The following is an 18265-nucleotide window of genomic DNA, read 5'->3' as shown; positions in this document are numbered from 1 at the left end:
GTTAGGGTTATCATCAGGCCTATGATAGTGTTAGGGTTAGGGTTAGCATCAGCCCTAGGATAGTTTTAGGGTTAGGGTTTGGGTTAGCATCAGCCCTAGGATAGTGTTAGGGTTAGGGTTAGCATCAGCCCGAGGATAGTGTTAGGGTTAGGGTTAGGGTTAGCATCAGGCCTAGGATAGGGTTAGGGTTAGGGTTAGCATCCGCCCTAGGATAGTGTTAGGGTTAGGGTGAGCATCAGCCCTAGGATAGTGTTAGTGTTAGGGTTAACATAAACCCTAGGATAGTGTTAGGGTTAGGGTTAGGGTTATCATCAGGCCTAGGATAGTGTTAGGGTTAGGGTTAGGGTTAGCATTAGTTCAAGGATAGTGTTAGGGTTAGCGTTAGGGTTGGCATCAGCCCTAGGATAGTGTTAGGGTTAGGGTTAGGGTTAGCATCAGCCCTGCGATAGTGTTAGGGTTAGGGTTAGCATCAGGCCTAGGATAGTGTTAGTGTTAGGGTTAGGGTTAGCTTTAGGCCCAGCATAGTGGTAGGGTTAGGGTTAGCATCAGCCCTAGGATAGTGTTAGGGTTAGGGTTAACATAAACCCTAGGATAGTGTTAGTGTTAGGGTTAGGGTTATCATCAGGCGTAGGATAGTGTTAGTGTTAGGGTTACGGTTACCATCAGGCCTAGGATAGTGTTAAGGTTAGGGTTAGCATCAGCCCTAGGATAGTGTTAGGGTTAGGGTTAGGGTTAGCATCAGACCTAGGATTGTGTTAGGGTTAGGGTTAGCATCAGCCCTAGGATAGTGTTAGGGTTAGGGTTAGGGTTAGCATCAGCCCTAGGATAGTGTTACCGTTAGGGTTAGCATCAGCCCTAGGATAGTGTTAGGGTTAGGGTTAGGGTTAGCATCAAGCCTAGGATAGTGTTAGGGTTAGGGTTAGCATCAGCCCTAGCATAGTGTTAGGGTTAGGGTTAGGGTTATCATCAGGCCTATGATAGTGTTAGGGTTAGGGTTAGCATCAGCCCTAGGATCGTGTTAGGGTTAGGGTTAGGGTTATCATCAGGCCTAGGATAGTGTTAGGGTTAGGGTTAGCATCAGCCCTAGGATAGTTTTAGGGTTAGGGTTAGGGTTAGCATGAGCCCTAGGATAGTGTTAGGGTTAGGGTTAGCATCAGCCCTAGGATAGTGTTAGGGTTAGGGTTAGGGTTAGCATCAGGCCTAGGATAGTGTTAGGGTTAGGGTTAGCATCAGCCCTAGCATAGTGTTAGGCTTAGGGTTAGGGTTATCATCAGGCCTATGATAGTGTTAGGGTTAGGGTTAGCATCAGCCCTAGGATAGTGTTAGGGTTAGGGTTTGGGTTATCATCGGCCCTAGGATAGTGTTAGGGTTAGGGTTAGCATCAGCCCGAGGATAGTGTTAGGGTTAGGGTTAGGGTTAGCATCAGGCCTAGGATAGTGTTAGGGTTAGGGGTAGCATCAGCCCTAGGATAGTGTTAGGGTTAGGGTTAGGGTTAGCATCAGCCCTAGGATAGTGTTAGGGTTAGGGTTAGTGTTAGCATCAGCCCTAGGATATTATTAGGCTTAGGGTTAGCATCAGCCCTAGGATAGTGTTAGCGTTAGAGTTAGGGTTAGCACCAGGCTTAGGATAGTGTTAGTGTTAGGGTTACTATCAGCCTTAGGATAGTGTTAGGGTTAGGGTTAGGGTTAGCATCAGCCGTAGGATACTGTTAGGGTTAGGGTTAGCCTCAGCCCTAGGATAGTGTTAGCCTTAGGGTTAGGGTTAGCATCAGCCCTAGGATAGTATTAGGGTTAGGGTTAGGGTTAGGGTTAGGGTTAGCATCAGCCCTAGGATAGTGTTAGGGTTAGGGTTAGCATCAGCCCTAGGATAGTGTTAGGGTTAGGGTTAGGTTTATCATCAGGCCTAGGATAGTGTTAGGGTTAGGGTTAGCATAAGCCCTAGGATAGTGTTAGAGTTAGGGTTAGGGTTAGCATCAGCTCTAGGATATTGTTAGGGTTAGGGTTAGCATCAGCCCTAGGATAGTGTTAGGGTTAGGGTTAGGGTTAGCATCAGGCCTAGGATAGTGTTAGGGTTAGGGTTAGCATCAGCCCTAGGATAGTGTTAGGGTTAGGGTTAGGGTTAGCATCAGCCGTAGGATAGTGTTAGGGTTAGGGTTAGCCTCAGCCCTAAGATAGTGTTAGAGTTAGGGTTAGGGTTAGCATCAGCCCTAGGATAATGTTAGGGTTAGGGTTAGGGTTAGCATCAGCCCTAGGATAGTGTTATTGTTAGGGTTAGCATCAGCCCTAGGATAGTGTTAGGGTTAGAGTTAGGGTTAGCATCCGCCCTAGGATAGTGTTAGGGTTAGGGTTAGGGTTAGCATCAGCCCTAGGATAGTGTTAGGGTTAGGGTTAACATAAAACCTAGGATAGTGTTAGGGTTAGGGTTAGGGTTATCATCAGGCCTAGGATAGTGTTAGGGTTAGGGTTAGGGTTAGCATCAGCAAAAGGATAGTGTTAGGGTTAGGGTTAGCATCAGCCCTAGGATAGTGTTAGGGTTAGGGTTAGGGTTAGCATCAGCCCTAGGATAGTGTTAGGGTAAGGATTAGGGTTAGCATCAGGCCTAGGATAGTGTTAGGGTTACGGTTAGAATCAGCCCTACGATAGTGTTAGGGTTAGGGTTAAGTTTAGCATCAGCCGTAGGATAGTGTTAGGGTTAGGGTTAGGGTTAGCATCAGCCCTAGGATAGTGTTAGGGTTAGGGTTAGGGTTAGCATCAGCCCTAGGATAGTGTTAGGTTTAGGGTTAGCATCAGCCCTAGGATAGTGTTAGGGTTAGGGTTAGGGTTAGCATCAGGCCTAGGATAGTGTTAGGGTTAGTGTTAGCATCAGCCCTAGGATAGTGTTAGGGTTAAAGTTAGGGTTAGCATCATCCGTAGGATAGTGTTAGGGTTAGGGTTAGCCTCAGCCCTAAGATAGTGTTAGAGTTAGGGTTAGGGTTAGCATCAGCCCTAGGATAGTGTTAGGGTTAGTGTTAGGGTTCGCATCAGCCCTAGGATATTGTTAGTGTTATGGTTAGCATCAGCCCTTGGATAGTGTTAGGGTTAGGGTTAGGGTTAGCATCCGCCCTAGGATAGTGTTAGGGTTAGGGTTAGGGTTAGCATCAGTTCAAGGATAGTGTTAGGGTTAGGGGTAACATAAACCCTAGGATAGAGTTAGGGTTAGGGTTAGGGTTAGCCTCAGCCCTAGGAGAGTGTTAGGGTTAGGGATAGGGTTAGCAACAGGCCTAGGATAGTGTTAGGGTTAGGGTTAGGGTTAGCATCAGCCCTAGGATAGTGTTAGGGTTAGGGTTAGCATCAGGCCTAGGATAGTGTTAGGGTTAGGGTTAGTATCAGCCCTAGGATAGTGTTAGGGTTAGGGTTAGGGTTTGCATTAGCCCTAGGATAGTGTTAGGGTTATGGTTAGGGTTAGCATCAGCCCTAGGATAGTGTTAGTGTTAGGGTTAACATAAACCCTAGGATAGTGTTAGGGTTAGGGTTAGGGTTATCATCAGGCCTAGGATAGTGTTATGGTTAGGGTTAGGGTTAGCATCAGTTCAACGATAGTGTTAGGGTTAGCGTTAGCGTTAGCGTCAGCCCTAGGATAGTGTTAGGGTTAGGGTTAGGGTTAGCATCAGCCCTAGGATAGTGTTAGCATTAGGGTTAGCATCAGCCCTAGGATAGTGTTAGTGTTAGAGTTAGGGTTAGCACCAGGCTTAGGATAGTGTTAGTGTTAGGGTTACTATCAGCCTTAGGATAGTGTTAGGGTTAGGGTTAGGGTTAGCATCAGCCGTAGGATACTGTTAGGGTTAGGGTTAGCCTCAGCCCTAGGATAGTGTTAGCCTTAGGGTTAGGGTTAGCATCAGCCCTAGGATAGTATTAGGGTTAGGGTTAGGGTTAGGGTTAGGGTTAGCATCAGCCCTAGGATAGTGTTAGGGTTAGGGTTAGCATCAGCCCTAGGATAGTGTTAGGGTTAGGGTTAGGGTTATCATCAGGCCTAGGATAGTGTTAGGGTTAGGGTTAGCATAAGCCCTAGGATAGTGTTAGAGTTAGGGTTAGGGTTAGCATCAGCTCTAGGATATTGTTAGGGTTAGGGTTAGCATCAGCCCTAGGATAGTGTTAGGGTTAGGGTTAGGGTTAGCATCAGGCCTAGGATAGTGTTAGGGTTAGGGTTAGCATCAGCCCTAGGATAGTGTTAGGGTTAGGGTTAGGGTTAGCATCAGCCGTAGGATAGTGTTAGTGTTAGGGTTAGCCTCAGCCCTAAGATAGTGTTAGAGTTAGGGTTAGGGTTAGCATCAGCCCTAGGATAATGTTAGGGTTAGGGTTAGGGTTAGCATCAGCCCTAGGATAGTGTTATTGTTAGGGTTAGCATCAGCCCTAGGATAGTGTTAGGGTTAGGGTTAGGGTTACCATCCGCCCTAGGATAGTGTTAGGGTTAGGGTTAGGGTTAGCATCAGCCCTAGGATAGTGTTAGGGTTAGGGTTAACATAAAACCTAGGATAGTGTTAGGGTTAGGGTTAGGGTTATCATCAGGCCTAGGATAGTGTTAGGTTTAGGGTTAGGGTTAGCATCAGCAAAAGGATAGTGTTAGGGTTAGGGTTAGCATCAGCCCTAGGATAGTGTTAGGGTTAGGGTTAGGGTTAGCATCAGGCCCAGGATAGTATTATGGTTAGGGTTAGCATCAGCCCAAGGATAGTGTTAGGGTTAGGGTTAGGGTTAGCATCAACCCTAGGATAGTGTTTGGGTTAGGGTTAGGGTTAGCATCAGCCCTAGGATAGTGTTAGGGTTAGGGTCAGCCTCAGCCCTAGGAGAGTGTTAGGGTTAGGGATAGGGTTATCATCAGGCCTAGGATAGTGTTATGGTTAGGGTTAGGGTTAGCATCAGCCCTAGGATAGTGTTAGGGTTAGGGTTAGCATCAGGCCTAGGATACTGTTAGGGTTAGGGTTAGCATCAGACCTAGGATAGTGTTAGGGTTACGGTTAGGGTTAGCATCAGCCCTAGGATAGTGTTAGGGTTATGGTTAGGTTTAGCATCAGCCCTAGGATAGTGTTAGGGTAAGGATTAGGGTTAGCATCAGGCCTAGGATAGTGTTAGGGTTACGGTTAGAATCAGCCCTACGATAGTGTTAGGGTTAGGGTTAAGTTTAGCATCAGCCGTAGGATAGTGTTAGGGTTAGGGTTAGGGTTAGCATCAGCCCTAGGATAGTGTTAGGGTTAGGGTTAGGGTTAGCATCAGCCCTAGGATAGTGTTAGGTTTAGGGTTAGCATCAGCCCTAGGATAGTGTTAGGGTTAGGGTTAGGGTTAGCATCAGGCCTAGGATAGTGTTAGGGTTAGTGTTAGCATCAGCCCTAGGATAGTGTTAGGGTTAAAGTTAGGGTTAGCATCATCCGTAGGATAGTGTTAGGGTTAGGGTTAGCCTCAGCCCTAAGATAGTGTTAGAGTTAGGGTTAGGGTTAGCATCAGCCCTAGGATAGTGTTAGGGTTAGGGTTAGGGTTCGCATCAGCCCTAGGATATTGTTAGTGTTATGGTTAGCATCAGCCCTAGGATAGTGTTAGGGTTAGGGTTAGGGTTAGCATCCGCCCTAGGATAGTGTTAGGGTTAGGGTTAGGGTTAGCATCAGTTCAAGGATAGTGTTAGGGTTAGGGGTAACATAAACCCTAGGATAGAGTTAGGGTTAGGGTTAGGGTTAGCCTCAGCCCTAGGAGAGTGTTAGGGTTAGGAATAGGGTTAGCAACAGGCCTAGGATAGTGTTAGGGTTAGGGTTAGGGTTAGCATCAGCCCTAGGATAGTGTTAGGGTTAGGGTTAGCATCAGGCCTAGGATAGTGTTAGGGTTAGGGTTAGTATCAGCCCTAGGATAGTGTTAGGGTTAGGGTTAGGGTTTGCATTAGCCCTAGGATAGTGTTAGGGTTATGGTTAGGGTTAGCATCAGCCCTAGGATAGTGTTAGTGTTAGGGTTAACATAAACCCTAGGATAGTGTTTGGGTTAGGGTTAGGGTTATCAACAGGCCTAGGATAGTGTTATGGTTAGGGTTAGGGTTAGCATCAGTTCAAGGATAGTGTTAGGGTTAGCGTTAGCGTTAGCGTCAGCCCTAGGATAGTGTAAGGGTTAGGGTTAGGGTTAGCATCAGCCCTAGGATAGTTTTAGCATTAGGGTTAGCATCAGCCCTAGGATAGTGTCCGGGTTAGGGTTAGGGTTATCATCAGGCCTACTATTGTGTTACTGTTAGGGTTAGCATCAGCCCTAGGATAGTGTTAGGGTTAGGGTTAGGGTTAGAATCAGCCCTAGGATAGTGTTAGGGTTAGGGTTAGCATCAGCCCTAGGATAGTGTTAGGGTTAGGGTTAGGGTTAGCATCAGGCCTAGGATAGTGTTAGGGTTAGGGTTAGCATCAGCCCTAGGATAGTGTTAGGGTTAGGGTTAGGGTTAGCATCAGCCGTAGGATAGTGTTAGGGTTAGGGTTAGCCTCAGCCCTAAGATAGTGTTAGAGTTAGGGTTAGGGTTAGCATCAGCCCTAGGATAATGTTAAGGGTTAGCGTTAGGGTTAACATCAGCCCTAGGATAGTGTTAGTGTTAGGATTACCATCAGCCCCAGGATAGTGTCAGGGTTAGGGTTAGGGTTCGCATCAGCCCTAGGATACTGTTAGGGTTAGGGTTAACATAAACCCTAGGATAGTGTTAGGGTTAGGGTTAGGGTTATCATCAGGCCTAGGATAGTGTTACGGTTAGGGTTAGGGTTAGCATTAGTTCAAGGATAGTGTTAGGGTTAGCGTTAGGGTTAGCATCAGCCCTAGGATAGTGTTAGGGTTAGGGTTAGTGTTAGCATCAGCCGTAGGATAGTGTTAGGGTTAGGGTTAGCATCAGCCCTAGGATAGTGTTAGGGTTAGCATCAGCCGTAGGATAGTGTTAGGGTTAGGGTTAACATAAACCCTAGGATAGTGTTAGGGTTAGGGTTAGGGTTAGCCTCAGCCCTAGGAGAGTGTTAGGGTTAGGGATAGGGTTAGCATCAGGCCTAGGATAGTGTTAGGCTTAGGGTTAGGGTTAGCATCAGCCCTAGGATAGTGTTAGGGTTAGGGTTAGCATCAGGCCTAGGATAGTGTTAGGGTTAGGGTTAGCATCAGCCCTAGGATAGTGTTAGGGTTAGGGTTAGGGTTAGCATCAGCCCTAGGATAGTGTTAGGGTTATGGTTAGGTTTAGCATCAGCCCTAGGATAGTGTTAGGGTTAGGGTTAACATAAACCCTAGGATAGTGTTAGGGTTAGGGTTAGGGTTATCATCAGGCCTAGGATAGTGTTATGGTTAGGGTTAGGGTTAGCATCAGTTCAAGGATAGTGTTAGGGTTAGCGTTAGCGTTAGCATCAGTCCTAGGATAGTGTTAGGGTTAGGGTTAGGGTTAGCATCAGCCCTAGGATAGCGTTAGGGTTAGGGTTAGCATCAGCCCTAGGATAGTGTCCGGGTTAGCGTTAGGGTTATCATCAGGCCTAGGATAGTGTTAGGGTTAGGGTTAGCATCAGCCCTAGGATAGTGTTAGGGTTAGGGTTAGGGTTAGCATCAGCCCTAGGATAGTGTTAGGGTTAGGGTTAGCATCAGCCCTAGGATAGTGTTAGGGTTAGTGTTAGGGTTAGCATCAGGCCTAGGATAGTGTTAGGGTTAGGGTTAGCATCAGCCCCAGGATAGTGTTAGGGTTAGGGTTAGGGTTAGCATCAGCCCTAGGATAGTGTTAGGGTTAGGGTTAGCATCAGCCCAAGGATAGTGTTAGGGTTAGGGTTAGGGTTAGCATCAGCCCTAGGATAGTGTTAGGGTTAGGGTTAGCATCAACCCTACGATAGTGTTTGGGTTAGGGTTAGGGTTAGGATCAGCCGTAGGATAGTGTTAGGGTTAGGGTTAGCCTCAGCCCTAGGAGAGTGTTAGGGTTAGGGATAGGGTTAGCATCAGGCCTAGGATAGTGTTAGGGTTAGGGTTAGGGTTAGCATCAGCCCTAGGATAGTGTTAGAGTTAGGGTTAGCATCAGGCCTAGGATAGTGTTAGGGTTAGGGTTAGCGTCAGCCCTAGGATAGTGTTAGGGTTAGGGTTAAGTTTAGCATCAGCCCTAGGATAGTGTTAGGGTTAGGGTTAACATAAACCCTAGGATAGTGTTAATGTTAGGGTTAGGGTTAGCCTCAGCCCTAGGAGAGTGTTAGGGTTAGGGATAGGGATAGCATCAGGCCTAGGATAGTGTTAGGGTTAGGGTTAGGGTTAGCATCAGTTCAAGGATAGTGTTAGGGTTAGGGTTAGGGTTAGCATCAGGCCTAGGATAGTGTTAGGGTTAGGGTTAGCATCAGCCCTAGGATAGTGTTAGCGTTAGGGTTAGGGTTAGCATCAGCTCTAGGATACTGTTAGGGTTAGGGTTAGGGTTACCATCAGCCCTAGGATAGTGTTATGGTTAGGGTTAGCATCAGCCCTGGGATAATGTTAGGGATAGGGTTAGGGTTAGCATCAGCCCTAGGATAGTGTTAGGGTTAGGGATAGCATCAGCCCTAGGATAGTGTTAGGGTTAGGGTTAGGGTTAGCATCAGCCCTAGGATAGTGTTAGGGTTAGGGTTAGCATCAGCCCTAGGATAGTGTTAGGGTTAGGGTTAGGGTTAGCATCAGGCCTCGGATAGTGTCAGGGTTAGGGTTAGCATGAGCCCTAGGATAGTGTTAGGGTTAAGGTAAGGGTTAGCATCAGCCCTAGGATAGTGTTAGGGTTAGGGTTAGCCTCAGCCCTAAGATAGTGTTAGAGTTAGGGTTAGGGTTAGCATCAGCCCTAGGATAGTGTTAGGGTTAGGGGTAGGGTTCACATCAGCCCTAGGATAGTGTTAGTGTTATGGTTAGCATCAGCCCTAGGATAGTGTTAGTGTTAGGGTTAGGGTTAGCATCCGCCCTAGGATAGTGTTAGCGTTAGGGTTAGGGTGAGCATCAGCCCTAGGATAGTGTTAGTGTTAGGGTTAACATAAACCCTAGGATAGTGTTAGGGTTAGGGTTAGGGTTATCATCATGCCTAGGATAGTGTTAGGGTTAGGGTTAGGGTTAGCATTAGTTCAAGGATAGTGTTAGGGTTAGCGTTAGGGTTGGCATCATCCCTAGGATAGTGTTAGGGTTAGGGTTAGGGTTAGCATCAGCCCTAGGATAGTGTTAGGTTTAGGGTTAGCATCAGGCCTAGGATAGTGTTAGTGTTAGGGTTAGGGTTAGCATCAGGCCCAGCATAGTGGTAGGGTTAGGGTTAGCATCAGCCCTAGGATAGTGTTAGGGTTAGGGTTAACATAAACCCTAGGATAGTGTTAGTGTTAGGGTTACGGTTATCATCAGGCCTAGGATAGTGTTAGTGTTAGGGTTAGGGTTATCATCAGGCCTAGGATAGTGTTAAGGTTAGGGTTATCATCAGCCCTAGGATAGTGTTAGGGTTAGGGTTAGGGTTAGCATCAGACCTAGGATTGTGTTAGGGTTAGGGTTAGCATCAGCCCTAGGATAGTGTTAGGGTTAGGGTTAGGGTTAGCATCAGCCCTAGGATAGTGTTACGGTTAGGGTTAGCATCAGCCCTAGGATAGTGTTAGGGTTAGGGTTAGGGTTAGCATCAGGCCTAGGATAGTGTTAGGGTTAGGGTTAGCATCAGCCCTAGCATAGTGTTAGGGTTAGGGTCAGGGTTATCATCAGGCCTATGATAGTGTTAGGGTTAGGGTTAGCATCAACCCTAGAATCGTGTTAGGGTTAGGGTTAGGGTTATCATCAGGCCTAGGATAGTGTTAGGGTTAGGGTTAGCATCAGCCCTAGGATAGTTTTAGGGTTAGGGTTAGGGTTAGCATCAGCCCTAGGATAGTGTTAGGGTTAGGGTTAGCATCAGCCCTAGGATAGTGTTAGGGTTAAGGTTAGGGTTAGCATCAGGCCTAGGATAGTGTTAGGGTTAGGGTTAGCATCAGCCCTAGCATAGTGTTAGGCTTAGGGTTAGGGTTATCATCAGGCCTATGATAGTGTTAGGGTTAGGGTTAGCATCAGCCCTAGGATAGTGTTAGGGTTAGGGTTTGGGTTAGCATCAGCCCTAGGATAGTGTTAGGGTTAGGGTTAGCATCAGCCCGAGGATAGTGTTAGGGTTAGGGTTAGGGTTAGCATCAGGCCTAGGATAGGGTTAGGGTTAGGGTTAGCATCCGCCCTAGGATAGTGTTAGGGTTAGGGTGAGCATCAGCCCTAGGATAGTGTTAGTGTTAGGGTTAACATAAACCCTAGGATAGTGTTAGGGTTAGGGTTAGGGTTATCATCAGGCCTAGGATAGTGTTAGGGTTAGGGTTAGGGTTAGCATTAGTTCAAGGATAGTGTTAGGGTTAGCGTTAGGGTTGGCATCAGCCCTAGGATAGTGTTAGGGTTAGGGTTAGGGTTAGCATCAGCCCTGCGATAGTGTTAGGGTTAGGGTTAGCATCAGGCCTAGGATAGTGTTAGTGTTAGGGTTAGGGTTAGCATCAGGCCCAGCATAGTGGTAGGGTTAGGGTTAGCATCAGCCCTAGGATAGTGTTAGGGTTAGGGTTAACATAAACCCTAGGATAGTGTTAGTGTTAGGGTTAGGGTTATCATCAGGCCTAGGATAGTGTTAGTGTTAGGGTTACGGTTACCATCAGGCCTAGGATAGTGTTAAGGTTAGGGTTAGCATCAGCCCTAGGATAGTGTTAGGGTTAGGGTTAGGGTTAGCATCAGACCTAGGATTGTGTTAGGGTTAGGGTTAGCATCAGCCCTAGGATAGTGTTAGGGTTAGGGTTAGGGTTAGCATCAGGCCTAGGATAGTGTTAGGGTTAGGGTTAGCATCAGCCCTAGCATAGTGTTAGGGTTAGGGTTAGGGTTATCATCAGGCCTATGATAGTGTTAGGGTTAGGGTTAGCATCAGCCCTAGGATCGTGTTAGGGTTAGGGTTAGGGTTATCATCAGGCCTAGGATAGTGTTAGGGTTAGGGTTAGCATCAGCCCTAGGATAGTTTTAGGGTTAGGGTTAGGGTTAGCATCAGCCCTAGGATAGTGTTAGGGTTAGGGTTAGCATCAGCCCTAGGATAGTGTTAGGGTTAGGGTTAGGGTTAGCATCAGGCCTAGGATAGTGTTAGGGTTAGGGTTAGCATCAGCCCTAGCATAGTGTTAGGCTTAGGGGTAGGGTTATCATCAGGCCTATGATAGTGTTAGGGTTAGGGTTAGCATCAGCCCTAGGATAGTGTTAGGGTTAGGGTTTGGGTTAGCATCGGCCCTAGGATAGTGTTAGGGTTAGGGTTAGCATCAGCCCGAGGATAGTGTTAGGGTTAGGGTTAGGGTTAGCATCAGGCCTAGGATAGTGTTAGGGTTAGGGGTAGCATCAGCCCTAGGATAGTGTTAGGGTTAGGGTTAGGGTTATCATCAGCCCTAGGATAGTGTTAGGGTTAGGGTTAGTGTTAGCATCAGCCCTAGGATATTATTAGGCTTAGGGTTAGCATCAGCCCTAGGATAGTGTTAGCGTTAGAGTTAGGGTTAGCACCAGGCTTAGGATAGTGTTAGTGTTAGGGTTACTATCAGCCTTAGGATAGTGTTAGGGTTAGGGTTAGGGTTAGCATCAGCCGTAGGATACTGTTAGGGTTAGGGTTAGCCTCAGCCCTAGGATAGTGTTAGCCTTAGGGTTAGGGTTAGCATCAGCCCTAGGATAGTGTTAGGGGTAGGGTTAGGGTTAGCATCAGCCCTAGGATAGTGTTAGTGTTAGGGTTAGCATCAGCCCCAGGATAGTGTTAGAGTTAGGTTTAGGGTTAGCATCAGCCCTAGGATAGTATTAGGGTTAGGGTTAGGGTTAGGGTTAGGGTTAGCATCAGCCCTAGGATAGTGTTAGGGTTAGGGTTAGCATCAGCCCTAGGATAGTGTTAGGGTTAGGGTTAGGGTTATCATCAGGCCTAGGATAGTGTTAGGGTTAGGGTTAGCATAAGCCCTAGGATAGTGTTAGAGTTAGGGTTAGGGTTAGCATCAGCTCTAGGATATTGTTAGGGTTAGGGTTAGCATCAGCCCTAGGATAGTGTTAGGGTTAGGGTTAGGGTTAGCATCAGGCCTAGGATAGTGTTAGGGTTATGGTTAGCATCAGCCCTAGGATAGTGTTAGGGTTAGGGTTAGGGTTAGCATCAGCCGTAGGATATTGTTAGGGTTAGGGTTAGCCTCAGCCCTAAGATAGTGTTAGAGTTAGGGTTAGGGTTAGCATCAGCCCTAGGATAATGTTAGGGTTAGGGTTAGGGTTAGCATCAGCCCTAGGATAGTGTTATTGTTAGGGTGAGCATCAGCCCTAGGATAGTGTTAGGGTTAGGGTTAGGGTTAGCATCCGCCCTAGGATAGTGTTAGGGTTAGGGTTAGGGTTATCATCAGCCCTAGGATAGTGTTAGGGTTAGGGTTAACATAAAACCTAGGATAGTGTTAGGGTTAGGGTTAGGGTTATCATCAGGCCTAGGATAGTGTTAGGGTTAGGGTTAGGGTTAGCATCAGCAAAAGGATAGTGTTAGGGTTAGGGTTAGCATCAGCCCTAGGATAGTGTTAGGGTTAGGGTTAGGGTTAGCATCAGGCCCAGGATAGTATTATGGTTAGGGTTAGCATCAGCCCAAGGATAGTGTTAGGGTTAGGGTTAGGGTTAGCATCAGCCCTAGGATAGTGTTAGGGTTAGGGTTAGCATCAACCCTAGGATAGTGTTTGGGTTAGGGTTAGGGTTAGCATCAGCCGTAGGATAGTGTTAGGGTTAGGGTCAGCCTCAGCCCTAGGAGAGTGTTAGGGTTAGGGATAGGGTTATCATCAGGCCTAGGATAGTGTTATGGTTAGGGATAGGGTTAGCATCAGCCCTAGGATAGTGTTAGGGTTAGGGTTAGCATCAGGCCTAGGATACTGTTAGGGTTATTGTTAGCATCAGACCTAGGATAGTGTTAGGGTTACGGTTAGGGTTAGCATCAGCCCTAGGATAGTGTTAGGGTTATGGTTAGGTTTAGCATCAGCCCTAGGATAGTGTTAGGGTAAGGATTAGGGTTAGCATCAGGCCTAGGATAGTGTTAGGGTTACGGTTAGAATAATCCCTACGATAGTGTTAGGGTTAGGGTTAAGTTTAGCATCAGCCGTAGGATAGTGTTAGGGTTAGGGTTAGGGTTAGCATCAGCCCTAGGATAGTGTTAGGGTTAGGGTTAGGGTTAGCATCAGCCCTAGGATAGTGTTAGGTTTAGGGTTAGCATCAGCCCTAGGATAGTGTTAGGGTTAGGGTTAGGGTTAGCATCATGCCTAGGATAGTGTTAGGGTTAGTGTTAGCATCAGCCCTAGGATAGTGTTAGGGTTAAAGTTAGGGTTAGCATCATCCGTAGGATAGTGTTAGGGTTAGGGTTAGCCTCAGCCCTAAGATAGTGTTAGAGTTAGGGTTAGGGTTAGCATCAGCCCTAGGATAGTGTTAGGGTTAGGGTTAGGGTTCGCATCAGCCCTAGGATATTGTTAGTGTTATGGTTAGCATCAGCCCTAGGATAGTGTTAGGGTTAGGGTTAGGGTTAGCATCCGCCCTAGGATAGTGTTAGGGTTAGGGTTAGGGTTAGCATCAGTTCAAGGATAGTGTTAGGGTTGGGGGTAACATAAACCCTAGGATAGAGTTAGGGTTAGGGTTAGGGTTAGCCTCAGCCCTAGGAGAGTGTTAGGGTTAGGGATAGGGTTAGCAACAGGCCTAGGATAGTGTTAGGGTTAGGGTTAGGGTTAGCATCAGCCCTAGGATAGTGTTAGGGTTAGGGTTAGCATCAGGCCTAGGATAGTGTTAGGGTTAGGGTTAGTATCAGCCCTAGGATAGTGTTAGGGTTAGGGTTAGGGTTTGCATTAGCCCTAGGATAGTGTTAGGGTTATGGTTAGGGTTAGCATCAGACCTAGGATAGTGTTAGTGTTAGGGTTAACATAAACCCTAGGATAGTGTTAGGGTTAGGGTTAGGGTTATCATCAGGCCTAGGATAGTGTTATGGTTAGGGTTAGGGTTAGCATCAGTTCAAGGATAGTGTTAGGGTTAGCGTTAGCGTTAGCGTCAGCCCTAGGATAGTGTTAGGGTTAGGGTTAGGGTTAGCATCAGCCCTAGGATAGTGTTAGCATTAGGGTTAGCATCAGCCCTAGGATAGTGTCCGGGTTAGGGTTAGGGTTATCATCAGGCCTACTATAGTGTTACTGTTAGGGTTAGCATCAGCCCTAGTATAGTGTTAGGGTTAGGGTTACGGTTAGCATCAGCCCTAGGATAGTGTTAGGGTTAGGGTTAGCATCAGCCCTAGGATAGTGTTAGGGTTAGGGTTAGGGTTAGCATCAGGCCTAGGATAGTGTTAGGGTTAGGGTTAGCATCAGCCCTAGGATAGTGTTAGGGTTAGGGTTAGGGTTAGCATCAGCCGTAGGATAGTGTTAGGGTTAGGGTTAGCCTCAGCCCTAAGATAGTGTTAGAGTTAGGGTTAGGGTTAGCATAAGCCCTAGGATAATGTTAAGGGTTAGCGTTAGGGTTAACATCAGCCCTAGGATAGTGTTAGTGTTAGGATTAGCATCAGCCCCAGGATAGTGTCAGGGTTAGGGTTAGGGTTCGCATCAGCCCTAGGATAGTGTTAGGGTTAGGGTTAGCATCAGCCCTAGGATAGTGTTAGGGTTAGGGTTAGGGTTAGCATCAGCCCTAGGATACTGTTAGGGTTAGGGTTAACATAAACCCTAGGATAGTGTTAGGGTTAGGGTTAGGGTTATCATCAGGCCTAGGATAGTGTTACGGTTAGGGTTAGGGTTAGCATTAGTTCAAGGATAGTGTTAGGGTTAGCGTTAGGGTTAGCATCAGCCCTAGGATAGTGTTAGGGTTAGGGTTAGTGTTAGCATCAGCCCTAGGATAGTGTTAGGGTTAGGGTTAGCATCAGCCCTAGGATAGTGTTAGGGTTAGCATCAGCCGTAGGATAGTGTTAGGGTTAGGGTTAACATAAACCCTAGGATAATGTTAGGGTTAGGGTTAGGGTTAGCCTCAGCCCTAGGAGAGTGTTAGGGTTAGGGATAGGGTTAGCATCAGGCCTAGGATAGTGTTAGGCTTAGGGTTAGGGTTAGCATCAGCCCTAGGATAGTGTTAGGGTTAGGGTTAGCATCAGGCCTAGGATAGTGTTAGGGTTAGGGTTAGCATCAGCCCTAGGATAGTGTTAGGGTTAGGGTTAGGGTTAGCATCAGCCCTAGGATAGTGTTAGGGTTATGGTTAGGTTTAGCATCAGCCCTAGGATAGTGTTAGGGTTAGGCTTAACATAAACCCTAGGATAGTGTTAGGGTTAGGGTTAGGGTTATCATCAGGCCTAGGATAGTGTTATGGTTAGGGTTAGGGTTAGCATCAGTTCAAAGATAATGTTAGGGTTAGCGTTAGCGTTAGCATCAGTCCTAGGATAGTGTTAGGGTTAGGGTTAGGGTTAGCATCAGCCCTAGGATAGCGTTAGGGTTAGGGTTAGCATCAGCCCTAGGATAGTGTCCGGGTTAGCGTTAGGGTTATCATCAGGCCTAGGATAGTGTTAGGGTTAGGGTTAGCATCAGCCCTAGGATAGTGTTAGGGTTAGGGTTAGGGTTAGCATCAGCCCTAGGATAGTGTTAGGGTTAGGGTTAGCATCAGCCCTAGGATAGTGTTAGGGTTAGTGTTAGGGTTAGCATCAGGCCTAGGATAGTGTTAGGGTTAGGGTTAGCATCAGCCCCAGGATAGTGTTAGGGTTAGGGTTAGGGTTAGCATCAGCCCTAGGATAGTGTTAGGGTTAGGGTTAGCATCAGCCCAAGGATAGTGTTAGGGTTAGGGTTAGGGTTAGCATCAGCCCTAGGATAGTGTTAGGGTTAGGGTTAGCATCAACCCTACGATAGTGTTTGGGTTAGGGTTAGGGTTAGGATCAGCCGTAGGATAGTGTTAGGGTTAGGGTTAGCCTCAGCCCTAGGAGAGTGTTAGGGTTAGGGATAGGGTTAGCATCAGGCCTAGGATAGTGTTAGGGTTAGGGTTAGGGTTAGCATCAGCCCTAGGATAGTGTTAGAGTTAGGGTTAGCATCAGGCCTAGGATAGTGTTAGGGTTAGGGTTAGCGTCAGCCCTAGGATAGTGTTAGGGTTAGGGTTAAGTTTAGCATCAGCCCTAGGATAGTGTTAGGGTTAGGGTTAACATAAACCCTAGGATAGTGTTAAGGTTAGGGTTAGGGTTAGCCTCAGCCCTAGGAGAGTGTTAGGGTTAGGGATAGGGATAGCATCAGGCCTAGGATAGTGTTAGGGTTAGGGTTAGGGTTAGCATCAGTTCAAGGATAGTGTTAGGGTTAGGGTTAGTGTTAGCATCAGCCCTAGGATAGTGTTAGGGTTAGGGTTAGCATCAGCCCTAGGATAGTGTTAGTGTTAGGGTTAGCATCTGCCCTAGGATAGTGTTAGGGTTAGGGGTAACATAAACCCTAGGATAGAGTTAGGGTTAGGGTTAGGGTTAGCCTCAGCCCTAGGAGAGTGTTAGGGTTAGGGATAGGGTTAGCATCAGGCCTAGGATAGTGTTAGGGTTAGGGTTAGGGTTTGCATCAGCCCTAGGATAGTGTTAGGGTTATGGTTAGGTTTAGCATCAGCCCTAGGATAGTGTTAGGGTTCGGTTAACATAAACCCTAGGATAGTGTTAGGGTTAGGGTTAGGGTTATCATCAGGCCTAGGATAGTGTTATGGTTAGGGTTAGGGTTAGCATCAGTTCAAGGATAGTGTTAGGGTTAGCGTTAGCGTTAGCATCAGCCCTAGGATAGTGTTAGGGTTAGGGTTAGGGTTAGCATCAGCCCTAGGATAGTGTTAGGGTTAGGGTTAGCATCAGACCTAGGATAGTGTCCGGATTAGCGTTAGGGTTATCATCAGGCCTAGGATAGTGTTAGGGTTAGGGTTAGCATCAGCCCTAGGATAGTGTTAGGGTTAGTGTTAGGGTTAGCATCAGGCCTAGGATAGTGTTAGGGTTAGGGTTAGCATCAGCCCCAGGATAGTGTTAGGGTTAGGGTTAGGGTTAGCATCAGCCGTAGGATAGTGTTAGGGTTAGGGTTAGCCTCAGCCCTAAGATAGTGTTAGAGTTAGGGTTAGGGTTAGCATCAGCCCTAGGATAATGTTAAGGGTTAGCGTTAGGGTTAACATCAGCCCTAGGATAGTGTTAGTGTTAGGGTTAGCATCAGCCCTAGGATAGTGTTAGGGTTAGGGTTAGGGTTAGCATCTGCCCTAGGATCGTGTTAGGGTTAGGGTTAACATAAACCCTAGGATAGTGTTAGGGTTAGGGTTAGGGTTATCATCAGGCCTAGGATAGTGTTATGGTTAGGGTTAGGGTTAGCATCAGTTCAAGGATAGTGTTAGGGTTAGCGTTAGCGTTAGCGTCAGCCCTAGGATAGTGTTAGGGTTAGGGTTAGGGTTAGCATCAGCCCTAGGATAGTGTTAGCATTAGGGTTAGCATCAGCCCTAGGATAGTGTCCGGGTTAGGGTTAGGGTTATCATCAGGCCTACTATAGTGTTACTGTTAGGGTTAGCATCAGCCCTAGTATAGTGTTAGGGTTAGGGTTACGGTTAGCATCAGCCCTAGGATAGTGTTAGGGTTAGGGTTAGCATCAGCCCTAGGATAGTGTTAGGGTTAGGGTTAGGGTTAGCATCAGGCCTAGGATAGTGTTAGGGTTAGGGTTAGCATCAGTCCTAGGATAGTGTTAGGGTTAGGGTTAGGGTTAGCATCAGCCCTAGGATAGCGTTAGGGTTAGGGTTAGCATCAGCCCTAGGATAGTGTCCGGGTTAGCGTTAGGGTTATCATCAGGCCTAGGATAGTGTTAGGGTTAGGGTTAGCATCAGCCCTAGGATAGTGTTAGGGTTAGGGTTAGGGTTAGCATCAGCCCTAGGATAGTGTTAGGGTTAGGGTTAGCATCAGCCCTAGGATAGTGTTAGGGTTAGTGTTAGGGTTAGCATCAGGCCTAGGATAGTGTTAGGGTTAGGGTTAGCATCAGCCCCAGGATAGTGTTAGGGTTAGGGTTAGGGTTAGCATCAGCCCTAGGATAGTGTTAGGGTTAGGGTTAGCATCAGCCCAAGGATAGTGTTAGGGTTAGGGTTAGGGTTAGCATCAGCCCTAGGATAGTGTTAGGGTTAGGGTTAGCATCAACCCTACGATAGTGTTTGGGTTAGGGTTAGGGTTAGGATCAGCCGTAGGATAGTGTTAGGGTTAGGGTTAGCCTCAGCCCTAGGAGAGTGTTAGGGTTAGGGATAGGGTTAGCATCAGGCCTAGGATAGTGTTAGGGTTAGGGTTAGGGTTA

The sequence above is a fragment of the Lemur catta genome, chromosome 4, assembly GCF_020740605.2.
Source record: "Lemur catta isolate mLemCat1 chromosome 4, mLemCat1.pri, whole genome shotgun sequence".
Lineage (NCBI taxonomy): Eukaryota > Metazoa > Chordata > Mammalia > Primates > Lemuridae > Lemur > Lemur catta.
Note: the sequence above shows the minus strand (reverse complement) of the source record.